This window comes from Vulpes lagopus, chromosome 8 (genome assembly GCF_018345385.1).
Source record: "Vulpes lagopus strain Blue_001 chromosome 8, ASM1834538v1, whole genome shotgun sequence".
Lineage (NCBI taxonomy): Eukaryota > Metazoa > Chordata > Mammalia > Carnivora > Canidae > Vulpes > Vulpes lagopus.
In genome coordinates this window covers 703,505-724,317 of record NC_054831.1, presented here as the reverse complement: position 1 = coordinate 724,317, position 20,813 = coordinate 703,505, and the positions used below count along the sequence as shown (strand labels likewise).

The window sequence follows — 20,813 nt, the reverse complement described above, 5'->3', positions numbered from 1 at the left end:
CTGGACTCGGGGGCTCGCGGAGCCAGCGGGGCGCAGCGGCAAGACGCGAGGCTGGGGAGGTCGCAGGGTCAGTCTGTCCGCAGAACGGCCGCGAGGAGCAGTGGGGCCTGCACCCCGTGCCACCCCACAGAGTGGTGGCTGCCAACACCCCCAGGCGAGCAGCGGAAGCTTCCTCTCCACAGCCTGGCAGGAGTGAGTGCTTTGGTACGGGCGCTGGCACCCCGCATGTTGCCGAGGGGGACGGGACCTCGCACGCCCAGCTCCCAGACCGGAAGCCAGGCCTGCCTGCCGATGGACACCCGCACCCCTGACCCCGGGCTCCGGTCGGAATCCGGCAGCAGCGGCTCTACTGCCCCGTGGGCCTCCCCAACGTGAACAGGCCCCAAGGCCTTCCACACACCCCAGAAAAGGATAAAGCTGCTTCGACGCTCAAGACCAGACTAAACCAAGAGGAAGCAAAAACAAGCGAACAAGCAAAAAACCCTCCACGAATAGACTCAGAATGTTTCGAGAAGGCAATACATCCCTGAAACAAGAACAGGATGCAGTGAAACGGGAACCGCTAGAGACGAGGAAGAAGGAGCTCTCAGACGTGGAAACACAAGTGCTGAAATACAGGATCCCAAAAGGAACTCGAAAATGAAGCCCTGAGCCGCCCAGAAAATAGGACACAACACAGGAGAGAAAGAAACAAGAACAAGGCAAGACGACCAATGCAGCAAGTCTGGGAAGGAAACAGAAAAGCAAAAGGGGGGGACATCGCTCATAAGCAGGTGGACGCAGCAGGTCGTGATGCTGGTGCCTCATGCTCAGAGGGGAGTGTTCATGGGGACGGGGAGCCGCCGGGACACCCCACAGCCGGCACGAGGACAGAGCAGACACAACCACAGCAAGGGCTCGTCACCCTTCTCAGGAAGTCACACAAGACAGGAGCCAAGGAAGGAGCAGCTCCGGGGTTCGAGACACAGAGTCCCCAGGCAGGGGATGGGGGAGCGGCGGGCAGGCGGGAGGGAGGTGGGCCCGACGAGTCGCCAGGAAGGACACGGGACTCGGCAGAAAAGAGAGTATGGTTGAGAGCCGGGGAAATGGAAGGCTACTGAGGAACGTCCTGCCTGAGTGTCCTCCTCCCATCTGGCCCGGCGACCGCACCCCTGCTCACCCCGCACCCGCCGGGCACCGGGGACCCACGGCCATGCTGTGGCCCCGGCCTCAGAGGCAGGTGAAGAACGGGGACCAGATGATGCAGAGCAGCCGAGTCCCCCCGCCACCCCAGCCCCACGACGGCCCCCAGAAGCCAGGTCCCCATGACCCACAGGCCTCAGGCACCGACGCCCTGCCCTGCCCTGCCCCTCACCATCCTGGCCGAGCTGATGGCAGGTGGGGAAGGAAACTGAGCTCTACTTGCAGGGCCGAGACAGGAGAGCAGGGACGGGACTCCTGACACCCCTGAAGGCACTCCTGGGCACCACCAGCCCCACTCTGAGGGCGGACCCAAGGGAGGGGGGTCGCAGGAGCAGCTGGGCCGCCCCCTTCCCTTCCCTAGCACTGCATTCCAGGAGCCGCGCAGGAGGTCCAGAGTGAGGGGGCATCTGCCTCGGAACCGCTGGGCCCTAACTGGGAGACAGGAAGACACGGCCTGCATCCTGCCAGCATGGGTGCTTCTCTGCCCCACGGGAAATGGTCCATGGGAAACGGCCCACTTGCACCACAGCAACTGGCTCAACAAGAAAATAGCATTTACTGGGCACCCACGGTGTGTTGACTAGGGTGGGTGGGGATGAGGATCGGGGTGGGGGTCTGAGGGCACAGGTAGGGGTGGTGGGTGGGGCGGTGAGGGTAGAGGATTGGGTAGGGGAGATGGAAGAGTGAGGGTGAGGAAGTGGGGGTGGGGGGATGTGGGGTAGAGGAGTAAGGTAGGGAGCAGCTTCGAGGTAGGGTGGGGAGAGGTCAGGGCTGGAGAGGTGACGAGGTGAGGAGTGGAGATGGGGGTAGAGGCGTGGGGTGGGGGGCAGGATGAGGATGGGTAGGGGGTGGGGTGGGGGAGAGAGATTGGGGAGTAGTAGGGTGTAGGTAGGTGGGTAGAGGAGGGAGCGGGGGCAGGTTGGGGGTGGCTGAGGATGGGTAGAGGAGTGGGGTCGGGGAGAGGTTAGGGAATAGTAGGGTGTAGGTAGGTGGGGTGTGGGGCAGGTTGGGGGTGGCTGAGGATGGGTAGAGGGATGGGGTGGGGGAGAGAGGCTGGGGAGTAGTAGGGTGTAGGTAGGTGGGGTGTGGGGCAGGTTGGGGGTGGCTGAGGATGGGTAGAGGGATGGGGTGGGGGAGAGAGGCTGGGGAGTAGTAGGGTATAGGTAGGTGGGGTGCGGGGCAGGTTGGGGGTGGCTGAGGATGGGTAGAGGGGTGGGTGGGGGAGTGAGGTGGGGTAAGGAGCAGGGTGGGGGTGGGTGGTGGCAGAGAGGTGGGCAGAAAGCACAAAGGGTACCCCTCTCCGGGGTCTAGGGAGCCTTCGCCTCCAGGGCTGAGATGCGGGGCACCACCTGCTGGCCGGGGTCTTGCGGGCGCCCCAGGAGGCCTCCCAAGTCTGCACCCGGTAATGTTCACTTCCTTCCCCGACCCACCACCTACAGTGGGGGCTTGCAGCAGGCTTCAAGGTGGTGGCATCTGAGGGGGTCCCGGGACTGCCTGTGGAGGTTGGGCGGAATGTTCCAGAGAGTGAGGGCTGCGCCTGAGTGTGTGAGTACGTGAAACCACGAGGGTATGTGGGGAGGGCTGTGGGGGGGAGATTCTACGAGTGTGGGGGCGTGAGGCTGTTTGTGGAACAGTGTGTACGTGTGAGAGGGTGAGGCTGGGTGTGCGTGGGAGTGGGCGTGAGTGCACAGGTGTGAATGTGCAGATGAGTGTGTGAGCCTGGGAGTGTAAGCACGGACGAGTGCGCGTGTGACCGTGCAGGAGGCGGGAGGCCTGGCAGGGCGTTGGGGTGTCCTGGCCAGCCCCCCCCCAGCCCAAGACCTAGCAGCGGGGCACTTCCCCCCTGGCTTCCTGGGAGGGCGGGCGGGGCCTGCAGGCTGGGATTAGGGGATTAAGTCCCGGTGGGTCCTCGGGTACAGGTCAATCCCCGTCCACCCCAGGGAGGCCTCCAGCTCCTGAGGGGCTCACCTTACGGAAGCAGGGGGGGAAGCTGGCCGGGGGTGGGGGCATGGCACAGAGGCCCTCGGAAGGGCTGCGGAGGGCCCGGGGGCTCCGGGGGGGGCTCGGGCTCAGTAGGGCCTGCACCCCTCCGGCGCCCCACAGAGTCCGAGGCCTGGGGCTGGGGCGCCCAGAGCCGGGCCCGTCACGGTCTGGGTGGGCCGGATCACACGCCTACAAGCCCGCCCCGTGCCCTGCCTGCTGCCGCGGCCTGCTGGGGGGGCCCTCGGCTCATGGGCAGACCCGCGCTGGGCACCCCAGCCAGGCTGCAGGGGCGGGGCCGGGTGTGGTCCAGCCCCAAGCCAGCATCTGGGCCCTGAGATGCTCGGGCGGATGGGGCGGCGGAGACCACGGCGGTGACCGCGGGTGGGGCCGCTCCTCTGGGAGCCCTGGGGACTGGGCAGGGGGCAGCCAGGCGCTGAGTGGCCCCCGCCCGCCCCCCACTTAGAGGTATGGGGTCTCCCGCAAGAAGGGCGGCGTCCTGGTTCCCAGGGGCCGGCGTGGATCCCGGGGCTGGCAGCCCCCGCCCCCGCCCCCGCCCCCGCCCCGGGGCTCCGGCCCCCAGCACCGCCTCTCCCGGCCACGCCCAGCTCCCCTCGGCCTGTGCAGGCTGAGCGGCCTCCCCGGCCCCAGGCCTCGCTGCCCCTCCTGTCCCCACTCCCCGCCCCCTTCCCGTCTCAGCCCCGCAGGACTGCAGAGGACTCCCCTGCTCTGCCTCCAGGACTGGGCGCCCCGGGTCGGCGGTGGCGGCACCAGGGAGACCCGAAGGGGGCGGGGACGGGCGGTGCGGGGCGCCCAGCGGGCTGGGGCTGGGGCTGGGGCTGGGGCTGGGGCTGGGGCACCGCAGCCCGCGGAGGCGCCGCCTGCAGGGAGGTCCCGGCCCCTGCGGACCCGCCCGCCCCGCCCCCTCGGTGTCCGCCCCCGCCCCGGCGCCCGCCCGCCCGCAGCATCCCTCGCCCCGGCCGCGCCGCCGCACCTGCTGCGCACCTGTCCCGGGGGCGCGCGGCCAACCACACCTGCAAGATGGCCGCGGCAGGTGCAGCCCCGGCCCCGCCCGGCCCCGGCCCGCGGACCCCGGCCCCGGCCCCGCCGGCTGGAGCGGCTGCTGCGCGGGGCTGTGCGCGGTCCCCGCGGCCTCGCGGCGGCCACCTCGGGCGGCGGCCCCGCACCCGCACCCGCACCCGCAGCGCAGCGCCAGGCCCGGCCTCCGCCTGCAGCGCCGCCCGTCGGGGAAGGTCCGGCTGCGGGAGCGCGGGCGCGCCTCGGGCCCGCGCCCGGCAGGCCCATGACTTGGCATTCCCCGCGCGCCCTCCCCGCGGCCTCCCCGCGGCCTCCCCGCGCGCCCCTCGCCAAGCGCCCTCCCCGCGGCCTCCCCGCGCGCCCTCCCCGCGCCCTCCCCGCGGCCTCCTCGCGGCCTCCCCGCGCCCTCCCCGCGGCCTCCCCGCGCCCTCCCCGCGCCCTCCCCGCGCGCCCCTCGCCAAGCGCCCTCCCCGCGCCCTCCCCGCGCGCCCCTCGCCGAGCGCCCTCCGCCGCCCCTCGCCGAGCGCCCGGCGGGGGGGACCCGCGGGCCGCACCTGGGACGGGCGCTGGCTGCGTAGACGCGAGCCCGGCCGCTGACAGCCCGCCCCGAGCCCGCGCACGGGGACGCGGGGGACGCTGCAGGGCCGTCCCCGCGGTGCGCACCTCGCCCGCCCCGCGCCGCAGCCCCCGCGCGCCCCGCCCCGCCCCGCCCGCCGCCGCCGGGCCCAGCCCCCCCCCCCCCCCCCCGGGCTCGGGCCGCTGCCCCGCGCCCCAGCCCGCGCCCCCGACCCCGGGAGGGACCGCAGCGCGGGAGCCAGGGAGGGGGCTCCGGAGAGGCCCCGGCGGCGACCCTTGGAGCCGGCGCCGCAGCGACGCGGCCCTTGCCGGGGTCCCGCGGGGCCGGGGACGGAGGGGACGCCCCGATTTGCCCCATTGTTCTCCTCGGGGACGGGGGAGCAAAGACGGAGCAAGCGGGGTGGAAGGGGCCTCTGCGGCCACGGGGACGCGCTCGGGCCGGGGCTCCGCTCGGGGCCGCGGCGGGTGCGGTGCGGGTGCGGATGCGGGTGCGGGGCAGGTGCGGGGCAGGTGCGGGCGCGGGGCAGGTGCGGGTGCGGGCGGGTGCGGGCGCGGTGCGGGTGCGGGCGGCCGCCTTACCTCTCCGGCGTCACTGGCGGCGGCCCCGCATGGGCACCGGCAGGGCGCGGGTCCCCGAGCGCGGAGCTGCGGCGGCGGCGGCTCCGGGCTCGCTGGGCGCTGTGACGGCGGCACCGCGTGACGGCTGCGCGCCCCCGGCCCGGCCCGGCCCGCCCCGCCCCCTCCCGCCGCGCTGGTTGGCTGCGCGCCGCGCCCGAGCCCCAGCCGCCAGCTGGTTCGCCGCGCGGGGAGGGGCGGGGGCCGGGCGGACCGTGACATCACCGCCGACTCCGCGGCCGGCGAGCGGGGAGCGGCGGGGCCGGGGCTGACCTCGGCGGCCCCGACCCCCGCCCCGCCCCGCCCCGCCCCGCGGGACCCCGCGCCGGCCTCCGCCCCGACCCCCGGCGCGGGCACCTGCCCCTGCGCCCCCGCCCCGCACACGAACCCCGGGGCCGCGGCACAAGCGCCCTGCGCGGGGGACAAAGCCCGCGGGCGCCTGCGGGGGGGGGCGGATCCGGGTGTAACAGGTGAACCCGCAGCCGCGCGCACAGCCTGCGCCCGAGCCTGGGGGCCCGAGCACCCCGGCCCCTCCCGCAGGGATGATGCAACCGCGCGGCCTCGGCCCCGCTCCCGGCATGCCCTGGGCGAGACCCCGCGCCCCCGCTGCCCCGGTCCCCGCCGGCCTCCAGCCCGTGTCCCCGAGACTCGCCGCCCCGGCCCCGCGGGCGCACCCGCTCCCTCGACCTCCGACCTCCGCAGAGGCCGTCCGGGCCGGGGGACTGGCATCCCCGTCGCCCATGAGCTCGTCCGCCCCGCCCCGCCCCGCCCCGCCCCGGGGGACGTCGAGGAAGCCCCCGGCCCGCTCACCCACCCCAGCGGCGGTGGGTGCAGTGACGTCATGGCACCGGGAACGCGGGGCGCCCAGGCCCCTTCCCAGCCCAGCCCCTGCCCTCTGCGCTCGGGCTCCGCCTCCCCCAGCGCCCAGCAGGTGCCAGGCGCTGCCCCTTGGGCCTTATTTAGTCACTGGCCTAATCCTCACAGGAGGAGGGAGGGAGGGGGCTTCACCTCCATGGGCAGCATCCCTGGGGCATGTGCCCCCAAACCAACAAGGGCGCAGACACACATGCACCCTGCACAGGACACACCCTCCCCCCTTGTCCCCCAAGCCCTCCCACCCCCACCCCCACCCCCACCCCCACCCCCACCCCCGGCCCCGCCGGACACTTTCCCTCTTTCTATTTCCTGCAACCACCTGCGTAAAAGAGAAATTATTGCTTTTCCAAACTTTGGGTAGAAACAATAAAACTAAGGGGGAAGGGGGCTTCATCATTTCCATTTTCATCGTACGTATTGATCCAGTCGACTTCTCTACTTCTTGAGCCAAATCTTACATGTTTCTAGGAATCCATGTCATCCAGCTTTCAAAATCACCAGCGTGTGTTCATTTCTTGATCAATCGCGTCTCTAGTTATTGCCCCTTTTTATTCTGTACTTTTGTTTATTTGCATTTTTCTCCGCTTTAATATTTTTTAGATATTTCCAAAGGACCAACTTTTAGTTTTGTTCGTCTTCTCATCTTTCCCTCTATTTCCCTTATCCCTGCACTTGTCTATTATTTCCCTCCTTCCTGATTCTTGGAATCTGATATGCCGCTCCGCTTTGAGCTAAGTGCTTAGGCTCATTTATTTTTGAACTATTTAATTTTCTGGTGGATACATTTAAACTGCAAAATTCCCTCTCCAGCACTGCCTTCCTGGGCCTCACAAATTGGGACAGACGACGTTTTCATTATCATTCAGATCTAAATATTTCTTATCGTCCCTGCCGATCTCCTTTTAGCCTCGCAGGTTACAAACCCCTGCCTTACTTCATAACGTTATTCACTCTCCAGTAGTGTTTCCTGCTTGCTTGCTCGCCTGCTTCAGTATTTTTCTTTATTATCACTTTTTGTTACCACTTTCCAATTTAATTGCATTATTGTCTGAGAACAAAGTCTGTGTTGAGTCAGGATCCTGGCAGGAAGTGGATGGCACACTCCAACCGGGTAATTTGAGGAGCGTTTGATAAAGAGGCTGTTTACAAACGTGTAGGTAGGAGCGGGGAAACCACAGGACGGAGGGACACTGCGCTGACATTGTCGCCTGATGCAGGGAGGTGGGGGGGGAGAGGGAGCGGCCGCGGGTAGGGGCAGAGGCCTCAGCGAGGGTGCAGCCAGCCCCAGCACCCACCGGAGGGATCAGACCTCACGCTCCCGCCTCTCTGGATCTGGGAGTGCTCCCTCTGGCTGGGCCCAAGAGGCAGCTGGGTGGAGGGGCACCCACTGACAGGTCCATTTAGGGTGCTCTCTTAACACATGGGGTAAAGGGGCCCTGGAAGCACATACCCAACATAGCAGCCCAGAGGGCAGGGAATTCGCCTCAGAAATTTATTAAGGCTTCTTAGGTCCTAACACATGGTCTCTCTGTGAATACTCCACATGCGCTCAAAGAGGCTGCATTTCTCTGCTTGACGGGTATAGAGTTCTGTGTACATTTAATAGTTCAAGATTATTAATTACGTTGATCCGGATTTGGAGATTTCTGCTAGGCTTTTGTCCGCTTGAGCTATTAAATCATTATTTTTAAAATTAAAATCTCCTGTTACAATTGTTGAAATCTGGCAGATGCTGCATGACGGGCATTAAGGCATATTCTTAGGTATTCAATAATTCTGATGGGTGTGCATTATCATTCCGTGGCCCATTTCACCAGTATGCATGGGATGTCCTCTCTTCTTGTTTTTGTTTTTGGGTTTTTTTTTTTTTTTATTAAGTCTGAGAGTCACATATTAAGATGTCAATCCAGTTTTCTTTAGTTCATATTTGCCTGGTATGTCTTTTGCCAGCTTTTTATTCTAAACTTTCCGTATTTTTTTTAAGTGTTTCTCTTTTAAGCTACCCATTGTTAGAATTTTTAAATCTAATCAGTTTGTACCTCTTTTTTGGTTTCTTCCTTTTTTGTTTTTTAAGATTTTATTTATTTATTCATGAGAAACAGAGAGACAGAGAGGCAGAGACACAGGCAGAGGGAGAAGCAGGCTCCATGCAGGGAGCCCGATCTGGGACTCGATCCCGGGTCTCTAGGATCAGGCCCTGGGCCGAAGGCAGGTGCTCAACTGCTGAGCCACCCAGGCTGCCCGGTTTCTTCCTTTTAATTGGAATTTAATCCACTTACATTTATAGGAATTACTGTTATATTGAGACTGAGTTTTGCCATCGTATTCAAAATTTTATTTACTGTATTTACTTTTTTCTATTTCACACTGAGTATAGTGAATCTTCTTCTGGTGGTTTATCCTCATTCAAATTTTATTCTTATGGCATTTGCCCTGAATTTAATACTATTTTCACATAACCTACGTACCCTCTGTAATTATGCATCCTCCCTAACATTCGAGTTCTCCAGCCTGGCCACGTATTCTTTACTCCCAGCCACTGATATTGTCTAGGATTATAGTTCTGAGTTATTGTGGATATACTTTTTCTTTTCTTTGGTCCTCGTTTTTGTTTAAAATTATTAATACTCATTCCAAGGACCTTGATCATCCTTGTTTTCCATACTTCTTGAAGCTGCGCCTGGATTTCTGTTGTTTATGAAATACAAAGAACTTTTAATGTGGATTTTGGGGTGAAAAACATTCTGAGCCCTTCGATTCCTGAGATTACTTTTACTATATTTTCCACTTGGCTGGATATAAAATCCTAGATGCAATGTTTGTTTCTTTCAATTTAAAAAAAAAAAAAACACTCCATGGTCTTGTATGCTGTTGAGAACTCCCATGTCCACTGGGATCTCGTTCCATGTTCTTTCTTTAAAGATGCTTCTAGAACTTTCTAAAGGGGTGAATTTTCCTGTGAGCCTTACATTCTGAGGTTATTTTTTTTCATTCTGGAAAATTAACCTCCATTGCTTTTCAAATATTTTCTCCTCTCAGTCTTAAGATTTTTCTGACTTTGGGATGCCTAGCACGCTGGTCCCTCTATCCTCTGCAACCCTTTCTGGTTGAGTACTCCCTGACTCCCCATTCCCATGATGAGGATGAAATTCAGCCCCTCCCCGAGCAAGGAGACTGGGCCAACAACCAGATCCTTCACGTTGTAGCCCTGCACCTGCACGCTATTTTCTCCAACCCACATTCCGATTCCTGTGGGCTTCGCTCTCCACCGGCTGTGCGACTCCCGGCAAGTTCATTCACTCCCTATGCCTGTCGCAGGTCCTCAGGCGAGATAAGAGCAGTACGGACCTCACAGGTGACATGCAGAGAGCAGGGCCGGGCGCGCGCTGAGCCCTGTGTGGACTGTGTGCCACATGGAGGAACCACAAGAGGACTCCCGTGACAACGAGCGATGTGCAGTCACCTCCGTTCCATGCAGAAGTAATGACAAATGAGAGAAAGAAAGGTAAAGATACTGGAAAGGAGGAAACAAAATGATCATTGTTTGCAGATAAGGTCATTGTCTACCTAGGAAACCTGGGGGATGAGTGAAGAGCCACAGGAAGCAGTGGGTTAGGGGTGTGCAGGAAGCACCATCACTGAGAGGACAGCAGTTTCTGTAAAGCAGAGGGAACAGTTGGAGCCTGTAATGCAGGAGTCTGAGCACAATAGCACTAGCACTAACATAAAACACCCAGAAACAATAAGAAATGTGCAAATCTCTCATGTGTAAGGAAATTCTATAGAAAAACTAAAAATCCACTGAAAAAAGGTAAGTTAATACAAAGGCGATATTGTAAAAAGTAGTTTTCCCTAAATTAAAAGTACACATTTGATGTAGCCTTAATTAAAATAGCAGCAGTAAAAGTTCACGTGGAAAAACAAACATGTGGGGATCCTTGGGTGGCTCAGCGGTTTAGCGCCTGCCCTCAGCCCAGGGCGTGACCCCGGGGTCCCGGGATCGAGTCCCAGGTCGGGCTCCCTGCATGAGCCTGCTTCTCCCTCTGCCTGTGTCTCTGCCTCTCTCTCTCCGTGTCTCTCATGAATAAATAAATAAAATCTTTTTTAAAAAAAAAAAAGAAAGAAAAACAAACATGTAAGACTAATCAGGAAATTTGTTTAAAAGGAGACGAATGGGGAGGTCTGCCCTATTAGACATTAAAACATGTTATGAAATTCTAAAATTCTAAGTCTTGAAAGAAATAGATCCAACGTTTATGGTATCATTTCAAATAATTTGGGGAAAATACATGATTTTGTAACTGGCATAGGCCACCATGGGAGATCCATAGAGTTGGCTACCACTGGACATTATCAAGAGAAATTTCTGATGGAGTTAACATTTAATTGTAAAAAACGAATGAAAAAAAAAGAAAGAAAGAAACTTTAGGAAAGTAGAAAGAAGTGTGATTGGACATAGTATCTTGGGGTGGAGAAATCAGGACATGCAGCCTGAAAGCACCAAAGAAGCCCGATAGGCCATATGAAAACTAAACATCTTTGTGGCCTCAACATTATAAATGAAATTGAAAGACTCCATGCTAAAACATATTGCAGAACATAGGAAGATGAAGGGAATTTCCTAAAACTAAAAAGGCCTTTGTGAACTAATAGCAAAAAATACAAGTGACCACCAGAGAAGTGGCCAGATACTATGTAGGGACACTTTACAGAAGGACCAATAAGCAAAGGTCATCACAGTTAAAAGAATGCAGAGTGAAATAGTGAGGGTTGTTTTTTTTTGTTTGTTTGTTTGTTTTTTGACTTATCAGATTGTCAAAAATGTGAGTGTGTGATATCCAGTGAGACGGGGCTGTGGGGAAAGGATGTGGCAATGGCCAGGACAAGAAGCAGTCCTTTTCTGCAGGGCGGTTTGTCAAAATGTTTCCACATTTAAAGTGCTTCTATCCTTTGTTTTTGTTTGTTTGTTTAAAAACGTATTTATTCATGAGACACGGGGGGGGGGGCAGAGACACAGGCAGAGGGAGAAGCAGGTTCCATGCGCGGAGCCCAACGTGGGATTTGATCCCAAGACCCCAGGATTACGCCCTGAGCTGAAGGCGGGTGTTAAACCGCTGAGCCACCCAGGGATCCCCACTTCTATTGTCTTTAATGCGGGGCCCAAGTTCACCCCCTGAGACCAAGAGTTGCGTGCTCTACCAACTGAGGCAGCCACGTGCCCGCAGAGGGCTCCCGTCCTTGATCAGGAAGCCTGCTGGCTACCCGTTTGCTTGTGGTTTCTACACACAAAACTTTGGCCCAAACCTGGAGATCATCCAGGTGTTCCCCCATGAGCACTGGTTGGATGAACTGGGGGTATATACGGGAGAGATTTCCCTTTTCTTTTTAAGGTTTTATTTACTTATTTGACAGAGAGAGCACAAGTAAGCAAAGCGGCAGGCAGAGGGAGAAGGAGAAGCAGGATCCCAGCTGAGCTGAGAGCCAGGTTCGGGACCCATCCCAGGACCCCGGATCGTGACCTGAGCTGAAGGCAGACGCTTCACTGACTGAGCCACCCAGGCGTCCCCAGGGGGGATTTTTCTGAAGCTGCTAAAATCAATGAGTCTCAAAAGTTATGTGCTGATGTGCAAAGATCACCAGGATGTTTGTTAAATTATTTAAAAGAGGCACAGAAGAGTGTGCATAATAGCTACCCCTGCCTTTGTTTTCCTGAAAGGAAGCACAAAATAAATGGACACCGTGTTTGCCAAGACTGGGGATGTCTTCACTATTAAAAAAATACATATATAGTCTTTCTTTATGTACAGTTTGAATTTTCTAATCCTATATAGGTATATGTTTTTGTTTCAATGTCTCTAAGAGCAGAAATTAAGACCCATTTTTTAAAATTTTTTTTATTTGTGATAGTCACACACAGAGAGAGAGAGAGAGAGAGAGGCAGAGACACAGGCAGAGGGAGAAGCAGGCTCCATGCACCGGGAGCCCGATGTGGGACTTGATCCCGGGTCTCCAGGATCGCGCCCTGGGCCAAAGGCAGGTGCTAAACCGATGCGCCACCCAGGGATCCCAATTAAGACCCATTTTCATTTTTATGCTTTCTTTTTGTACCATTCTGAATTTACAATATGGTAAATACTACATTAAAAATTTAAAAATTTTGGGCAGCCCGGGTGGCTCAGTGGTTTAACGCCTCCTTGGGCCCGGGGTGCAATCCTGGAGACCCGGGATCGAGTCCCACATCGGGCTCCCTGCATGGAGCCTGCTTATCCCTCTGCTTGTGTCTCTGCCTCTCTCTCTGTGTCTCTCATGAATAAATAAATAAAATCCTTGAAAAAAAAATTTTAATAAAAACTAAAAAAATTTTAAATCCTATCAGAGGTGTAGACTTTTGTATGGCTAAACAATCTGGAAAGAGCCCCACCACCACCCCTAGCCACTCCAAATGTTAGGTTAAGTCATGAAATTGCTAACGTTCAACTATTTTTGACCTACAAAAAATGGTAATTTCAAATGGTTTAACTTAATAAAAATAAATTGTGGAAAAATATATCACAAAATTCAAAAATCCACAAACCAGGCTTGCAAACAGAAAAGATAAACCAGCTAAGTGCCACCAGCCAGGAGGAAATTCAAAATGGTGGTGTTGGCTGCAGCCAAGTCAAGCCACTTGGGATGAGCAGGGATTGTGATGTCTGGACAGCAGTTTGGCAGGTGCAGAGGGGACCTGGAGAATAAAGTGGAGAAGGAGGTTCCGGTCAATTGGGAGAGCTCTGGGAGCACCAGGATGGCACCTGCCGAGTCCCTGGGGTCTGAGTAGAGATGGAAAAAAAAAAGCAAGCCACAAGGCTCCCGGCTGGGGTTCGGGAGGGAGGTCCAGGTGAGGTCAACATACAGCAGAAAAGCCCAGGAGGGGCGGTGGGGTCCCCAGGGGGAGGCGGGAAGCCAGGGGGAAGCCTGTGGCCTGTGCTTGGGAAAGACGCGTGAAATTCCGGGGAGAGGGATGGACATTGAAACAGTATTTGAATAAATATTGGCTTAGAATTTTCCAGAAATAAAAAAAAAAAAAAGAATTTTCCAGAACTGCAGATAGAAACGCTCAGTGAGAAATCAACATGGTCCCCAATAGGAAAAATAAAACCAAACCCGCAGAACACCAGAGAATAATAATAATAATAATAATAATAATAATAAAATAGGCAAAGGGACAGGACAGGTTTCCTGAAAAGAAGTGACAACCGGGCAGTGCTGGGGCAGCTGCCACCGCCCACATGGGAGCCCCGGGGCTCGGGGCTGGCGTCTGGGGGGAAGGCGCAGGTCGGAAGATGCTGCAGGCCTCGAACTCCGGCCCGCGCCCCCGGACCCCCCGCGGTCCGCCGCCAGCCTGGGGAGGGGACACAAGCCCCGCCCCTGAGGCCCCGCCCCCGTTGCCCCGGCAACCCCCGCCGCGAGGATGCTCCGCGCGCCGCGGGGGGACGCGGCTGCCATAGCAACGCGGGGCGTGGCCTCCGAGGCGGCGCAGCCGCGGACCCCTGTGCGCATGCCCGGGCCGCTGGGCTGCGCTGGGCTGGGCGGGGCTGGGCGGGGCTCCCGGGCGCGGGGGCGCGGGGGCGCGGGAGGGAAACTGAGGCCAGGCTGGGAAAGAAGCCTTGCTCCGAGGCAGCGCGGGAGCCCGCCGGCCCAGCAGGACCCTTCCCCGCCCAGCTTTGCTCGCTGGCTCCTGCAGGTCCTGCCCGGGTTGGCCTCAGAGTCCCCGACCTGCACCTGCGGCCCGTGGCCCCCCGGGCTCCCCTGCCCCCTGGGCCTCGGCTGTTCCCTCCGGGCGCCTGCCCAGCCGCGCCCCTGCCGGCCTTGCCCACTCTGCCGGCCGCACCTTCTCCTGAGCTCCTGTAGCCTTTCCTTACAGCCCAGGGCGCCCGCCCTCCCTCCAAAGCCCTCCAAAGCCCTAGGACGCCGCCTCCTCCATGCAGCCTTCCTGCCTTCACCACTGGATGGAACACTGGGGCCTGAGTCTCAGGTCCTCGTGTTTAAAGTGGGGACAATGCCCTCGTTTGGGTTTGGGGACAAGCGACACAGGGAGCCAACAGCAGCGAGCGGCAGGCTGTCTGGGCGCAGACCCCCCAGGCTGGCAGGCCGGCCGCGTGCAGCGCATTCGGGAACCTCGGCCACCCTGCGGGCGGAGATGCGGTGGTGACTGAGCAGCAGCCGCTGGCCTGGGTGCAGTGGAAGGAGGCCCACGAGGGCCGGCCCTGGCCCAGCGTGTGCAGTGACCACAGACCGAGTCCTGGGGCCTGGGACTGTCCACCAGGGGGACGGGCGGGCAGCCGAGGCTGGCGTGTGGGAACACAGCGGGGCAGCAGGCACAGAGCTGGGGCCCAGCCCCCAGGCACCTGCTCGGCCCCGCACCAGGAACCCAGGCACTCCCAGCCCCTGCATCAGGGTGCAGCATTCGCGCACGCCGCTTACTTTTAAATATCTGAGCTCGGTTCGCTCATGCTCCCTTGCACAGGGAAGCACAATTATCAACCCCATTTTGCCCACGAGGAAACCGAGGTGTGGAGACTTGCAAATGCCCCGGGGGTCCAGGGTCCCAGTCGGCCCCTTGGCTGAAACTCTCTCCAGGATTCCAGGAGCTTCTGGGGCCAGAGCCACGGCCGTGAGGCAGCCCCTGGGGAAGGGTGGGAAGCAGGTTCTGGCGCCCAGTCCAGGCTTTACTGCGTGGAAGCTTCTGGTTAGCAGCACCCAGCCACCCCACCCCCCACCCCCGGAGGGCCCGAGGCCTGGGATGAGGCCCAGGGATCTGTATTTGTAAGGACACGCCTGCGCCGTAGCAATGCCTAGTCCCGCTTCGCTGCTGAATCACCCAGGAGGTAGGACCGACGTCGCATGCCACCTGATGAAGGATCGATGTGACCTCAGGACAGAGGCATCGCCGGGTCTCAGGCGCAGGAACCTGGAACCGTGGGTGGGACAGAGCAGGGTGCGGTGGGGAAGTGGCAAGGCCCCAACGGAATTGGGCCTCTGAGCTTCTGGCCCGGGGGGCCCAGCGGGGACCTGCACTGCGTGTGGACGGCTCTGCTGGCTCTGCCCGCCCGCCAGGTGCTGACTCAGTGTCTGGCTGGCAGCCGCTGGCAGCTGGGAGGCTGGGCGGCAGCCAGAGCCCATGTGGGGGGCCGTGTCCACCGAGCAGCGGCTCCTGGGGGCTCTCTCTGGGACCGGACCAAAAGGAAGTCGCTGGGTCCTTCAAGGTCAACCAGACCTCCGGACCCCCCGCCCCATGGTTTTCCCTCCTCTGCGCATCCACAGCCACCCCACAAGTTCTGAGCTGGGTCTGGGTGTGGGAAGGGCTGTCCCTCTCTGTATCCTTGGGGTGCTGTTTGTTAGGGTCGCTCCCACTGCCCACCCTAAGCCAGGTTAGGATGGGCAGGAACAGACTGAGCGTTCATCCCCAGTAACAGCGGGATGGAGTCTGCTGTCCGCCTGCACATGAGTCTGGGGACTAGAGGCGGCCTGGGGGTTCCGCATGCGGAGGATGTGCAGCAGGTGGCTAGACGCCGCCCAGGGCTGACGCCTGAAGACACGCGCTTCCCCAAGGACTTACGGTGAAGGCAGGCGCAGGGGACGTAGACATGCCCCCTCTAGCAGGGCCCAGGGTCTGCAGGGTGGGCTCCCTGCGGGCCTGGCCCCTCTTCCCTGGTCAGCCTCTGACCTCTCTGGGTCCTGGGCTGGTTCCCACCCATGGGAGGGTCCAGCAGGAGATCAGAAGGTGGGAGGAGAGGGCGGGGTGCAGGTCCAGGTGCAGGCGGGTTTCCCTCGCATCCCCCTTCAGAGCACCCCTCGTGGGTTGCTGTGCTTGCGGATGGCTTTGGTCGCTCCACGGAGGACTCCAGGCTCCAGTATGGCCCCCACCCTGTGGCCTCCGGGACCGCGGCATCCTTGAGCAGCTGGGGGTTCGCCCTCCAACCGTGGCCCTTGGCCCTGCCCACCTGGAGTGGATGCGCGGCGTGGGCTCTGTGCTACCCGCCTTGGTGTGCCAGCGAGGCTCCTGGGGGGACCCCCCATACGTGCCGGACCCTCACCAAAGCCCGGGAACATTGACATAATCGTTATCAGGCCTTGAGCCCTACCCCCCCCCCAATATCAGTAAATTAATCAAAAAAGAAATCCCACAGATCATCTTTGGAGTCCAAGGTAACAGAAAGCAGAGCGTCGCCCCAAGGACAAAACGCTCAGCACCTTGGAAATTAAAAATGTATTTGGTTAAAGGAGGAAGTAAAGGTGAAGCCACACTCTAGTTGGAGATGAAGGAGACGGTCTCTATCACCACCAGGGGGGTGCAGAGGCCTCATGACCGAACCCCCAGTAGGGAAAATGGGGTCACAGCAAACACTCTACTGAGAGAGAACACCCCAACATAAATCCATCACTTACAGCTTAAGAAATAAGGCAGGGGGTGGGGGGGTATCTGCCTTCAGCTCAGGTCGTGACCTCGGGGTCCTGGGATCCAGTCCCGTGTCGGGCTCGCTGCTCAGCGGGGAGTCTGCGCTCTCACCCTCTGTGCTCTCCCTCTCTCAGATAAATAAATAAAAATCTTTTTAAAAAATGATAAGCACAATTTAGACTTAGAAGAAAAAAAGGATTTGCTATTTGAAGACGAGAAGATAGAGCTACAGAAACAAATACTTTGAATATTTATATAAAATGTGAAAATCTAAAAAAAGTGGGTAATTTTCCAAGAGAATCACCAAGATTTTCTCACCCGGTGCTCCCGGACTGCATGTTACTGTCCTCCCGAAATCCGAATCCCAAAGCGGGACGGTGTTAGGAAGCAGGGCTTTGGGCCAGTGACCAGGTGGTGAGGGTGGAAAATTTTTCTGGAGCACAAAGAATCCAGAAGCCGTGAAGGACAAGCCCAGCAGATGTGGCCACGTCAAAATCTGGAACTCAGGGGATCCCCGGGTGGCTCAGGGGTTTAGCGCCTGACATTGGCCCGAGGCGTGACCCCGGGGTCCCGGGATCAAGTCCCACGTCGGGCTCCCTGCAGGGAGCCTGCTTGTCCCTCTGCCTGTGTCTCTGCCTCTCTCTGTGTCTCCCGTGAATGAATGAATGAATGAATGAATGAATAAATAAATAAATATCGTATAAAAAAAATCTGGAACTTGAATGTGACAACATCAACCAGCAGCAGAGTTAAAGGTCAAAAAGCGAAAAAAAGGGGATCCCCAGGTGGCTCAGCAGTTGAGCATCTGCCTCTGGCTCCGGGCGTGACCCTGGGGTCCTAGGATCGAGTTCCGCATCGGGCTCCCTGCAGGGAGCCTGCTTGTCCCTCTGCCTGTGTCCCTGCCTCTTTGTCTCTCATGAATAAATAAATAAAATCTCAAAAAAAAAAAAAAAACCAGCGAGGAGGAAGCATTTCTGACATTGCTGAAAGATCGGGGACCCGCGTCCACAGCATCGCAGTATCCGCCTGTGCTCAGCCGACGCGACCGCATGTCTGGCCGTTTATCGGAGGGAAGGCACGAGCTTTGAGAGGTTTTGGGAAATAAATAACTAAATCTTGAAAACTGCCAGAGAAGGAGGAGGCCGTAAACGGCGCCGTGAGGGCTCCGAGTGCCGAGGGCGGCCCAGTCCGAGTCAGGGGGCTGCCTCCTGGGGTGGTGACAGAGCTAGCCCCGGCCGGTGGCTTCAGACGCAGACATCGGGGGGCAGCAGGGTCCCTCCAGGGGCCCCGGGGGGCCCTTGCCTCTTGGGTCTGGAGCTACTCCAGCTGCTGGCCGCCTGCCTCCGTCGTGAAGGCCCCGCGAGGCGACAGGGACCACAGCTCCTCGTCTGCTCCTCCACGTGCGTCTGCTTCCCCAGGGCCTCCCTCCCACGAGGAGCGTGACCCTCAGGGGCCTTGACCCGGCCACGCCCGCGAACACTTGCCCCTGGAAGGCAGCAGTCAGGGGCTGGGCTTGGCCTCCGCCGGCGTAGCCCTCAGCGCCTAGGACAGAGGCGGGTGCGCGGAAGCCTGTGTGACGTCGCAGACACCCCAGCCACCCTCGCTGTGAACCCCGAGAACTCTCGGTGCTGTGGTTGGTGGCCGTCGGGGGCGGCCCAGGCCAGCGGGCTCCACGCGCTCCTCGGAGCCTGAGGAAGCTTCCCGCGCTCCCGAGGACCCCGAGTGGCCACGGGCACCCCGCTGCAACCCCTACTGCCCAGACCAGCCGAGCTGATTGTCCCCTGAGCCCTGACTGCCTGTGATCCCTGGGGGGGGGGGCAGCCCTGGCGGGGGCCGAGCTCATAACTACATTTAGGGCCCCCTGGGGAGCTCGAGAAACCCCCGGCCCCGGCCTCCCAGGAGGGCCCTGAATCCCGACGGCGATGGAGGCGCCTGCCCCCCGGCCCCCCCGGGTGATTTCTGTGTGCGCCAGCCCCCCCCCCCCCCCCCCCGCCCGCGGCCCTGCTCAGGCGCTGCCTTTGCACAGGGGTCTGGCTTCTATTCCGCTCAGGTGTGAACAAACCTCCTGCCCGTTTCCCACCCCGCGGGGGTGTGGGCTCATACAGAGTGATCGGCCCCAGCCCAGGAAAGGCGGCACGCGGAGGGCAGGAGGTGACACCGCAAGACTGCAGCTGGCGGCGGAAGTGGCTGCGATTAAATCTTTTCTTAGATCTTGGCAGAAGAGGGACTGACCTTGGGGGAAGGAGTTTGGGGATCAGTTTCTCTCTCATTGGTTATTCGAGAGGATGCGTGAGGGAGCCAGGAGGCCAGCGCAAGTGCCGGGGACGCAGACGGGGATGGGGACGGGGCCAAACTTCACCAGGAGCCAGAGGGAGGTGACTGCCCTGAGCCTCGGTTTCCCCAGGGACTCAGGCCTCCTCGGGCCCCTGCAGGCACCCTGCCCGGGTGCAAGGGCTGGGGGGACGCGGGGCCTCCTGGGCCCTGAGGGAGCAAGGCCCTCGGCCAGGTCAGCCCAGAAGGGACCCTAGCGACCTCGGGGTCTGAGCCACATTCTGGGAACAAGGAGAAAAAGAGGTGGGACCCAGAACGCGCCCAGGAGTGACAGGGCAGCGCTGAGCGTGAGCCACAAGCCGCAGCAGGCCCCACCTGCCCCAGAGGTGGCTCTGCCTGGCGCAGGCCCCTCCCCCGGGTGCCCAGGACCTGCCCACCCCCTGGGTGATCCCAGCTGGGCCTGGACAACCGCACCCACCTCAGGGAGGCCAGAAGCTTTCTTCCTCTGCGCACCCACCTGGGGTCGAGGGCAGGAGCCCCACCGGCCACCGCTGATGCCTGCAGACGTCGGCACACAGTGGCCCAGTGGCCCCATAGGTGGGTCCAGGCGGGTGACCCACTCCGTGCCTCAGTTCCCTCATCTGTAAATGGAGAATAACAGCAGACTGTCCTCCAGGGGAGTCAGAGACCAGCTCAGTTAAGGGCTGTGAAGGACGGGGACGGGGCACAACGAGGGCCCGCTCGCTACCCCGGGCATCTAGAATGCCCAGGACCCCACTTCCCACCTGGGCTTTTGGTCTCTGCCCTGTGCCCTCATGCCCTGTCCCCTCTGCCCGGAGGCACAGGGACAGGAAGTCGGGGCCAGGGTGGCAGGAGAGAGAGATTCAGAGAGCAGAGGCCGGCCAGGTGGCCGGGGCAGGGGGCCACCCGCTAAGGTCAGTGGAGAGCTGGCCTCCGTCCTGCAGCTGCCCCTCACTCGGGGCCCCTGGGTGGTCGCCTCTCCCTGTGGGGCTCCCTTCCCCGCTTTGGGCCAGAAGACCCGGGACCCTTCATGCAGCACATGCCCTGGTTCAAATGGCATCAGCAGCCTTTCCGTTCACCTGTCCGGGGCTCCCCTCCTGCCCTCTACAACACGGAGGGAAAGAAGGGGTGACCGGCCGTCACGACAACCGCCTCCGCTCAGCATCACGCACGGAGGCACAGCCTGACCTGCACGCCTGGTGCCCCGCGGCAGGAAGCACCCGCCCCACCTGCTCCAGGTTCTGGGGCGAAACGTATAAAAGACAAAAACAGAACCGGGAGGGCAGGAAGGCGGCCCGTGTGGGCTGGAGCTTCGGGCCGTGGGGACAGAGGAATACGCGTGGGGAAGCCCACGGAGGGCGCATGCTGAGCCCTGGCGGTACAGCCTTCATGGGCCAAGGCCTAGGTTCTTTTTTTTCCCTTTTTAATTTTATTTATTTATTTAAGAGAGAGAGAGAAAGTGAGCACGTGAGCAGGGGGAGAAGCAGAGGGAGAAGCAGGCTCCCTGCAGGGACCCCGACGTGGGACTCGGTCCCGGGACCCCGGGGTCGGGAGGTAACACGGGCAGCGCCACGGCCTCGCAGGAACCCCAGCCCGGACAAGCCCCCTTCGAAGAGACGGTTTGGACACCTTGGGCCTGACGGTTTGGACACCTTGGGCAAATCTGTCTCCGGACGGGCTACCGGACGCGACGGAGGGGGTGTCAGTTTTGTTAAAGACGACAGTGGCCCCAGGGCTCCGGGAGAAAACGTCCGTCTGTTGAGATGCACCCGGGAAGGTCAGGCTGAAGCGACACAACGCGTAGGATCAGCTCTCA

At 60.1% G+C, this 20,813-nt stretch overlaps 1 protein-coding gene across 21 annotated transcripts in view; it reads right to left on the bottom strand.

Annotated features, from left to right (window-relative positions):
- KIF1A (kinesin family member 1A) overlaps window positions 1–5,465 on the bottom strand; it is an 87,563-nt gene extending 82,098 nt beyond the window's left edge. For 20 of the 21 annotated variants that reach the window (XM_041767027.1, XM_041767030.1, XM_041767031.1 and 17 more), the window contains exon 1: window positions 5,356–5,465. The gene's annotated coding sequence lies outside the window, so the exon portion shown is untranslated. Of the gene's footprint in view, window positions 1–4,754; window positions 4,852–5,355 lie in introns of those variants that run through there. The other variant, XM_041767028.1, reaches the window with a different exon arrangement.
- Window positions 5,466–20,813: the final 15,348 nt, after the last annotated feature.